The sequence below is a fragment of the Limulus polyphemus genome, unplaced genomic scaffold, assembly GCF_000517525.1.
Source record: "Limulus polyphemus unplaced genomic scaffold, Limulus_polyphemus-2.1.2 Scaffold6658, whole genome shotgun sequence".
NCBI classification, from domain to species: domain Eukaryota; kingdom Metazoa; phylum Arthropoda; class Merostomata; order Xiphosura; family Limulidae; genus Limulus; species Limulus polyphemus.
In genome coordinates, this window is record NW_013672268.1 from 32,569 (window position 1) to 33,342 (window position 774).

Genomic DNA, 774 nt, shown 5'->3' on the forward strand with positions numbered 1-774 from the left:
AACAAACATAATAATAAAAAATGTTCATTGTGGTAAACGAAATAATAATTTGATCTAAGTAAGAGTTTTTTTCTTCCAGATGTGTTAAAAATACGCTATTAAAACCAAGACAACTTTTATGAAGTTTAAATTCGCAGGCCTGTGTTATGTACTATTAAAGAAGAAAAATTAAAACTTGAAATTTAAAAATCATTTTAAAAAGTTTTATTGAATTAGAATCTTTAAAAAGTATTCTGGGTTTTGAATGTTGATAATCCTCATGTTTTTAGAGTTGTGTATAGAAAATAATATATAAAGATCACGGGTGATAACTTGACGGCAGAAATTACAAACCATGCTTTGTAGACAAATTGTTATTTCAAATAAAGCTAGAAAACATTGTAAGTCTCGCGCTAAAGTATAAAAACTAAAATAACAACAACTACTAACATTTTGAGCCTTTTGAAAAGTCCACATTTGTCGTTAATTATACGTGATCCAGTTTATGTGATAACTTTCATTAGGAATTATTCAGATAATAAGAATTAACTAGTTCAACGTGACCTCTATTGGCAGTACATGTAAGTATATTTATTTTTATCACAGTGTGTCTTAACCCGAAAATAATATTTATCATAATTTCGTAGTGGTCTAGTTCTATTACATGTTACCCACGCTTATTAACCACAGCCAGATTTAAATAAAATGTACTCGTTTTTGGATAAAAGAGTGAGATATTACACTTGTTTCGTCGGCAACCTCGTGGTTTTTGACCAATTTTAACACGACCTTTAT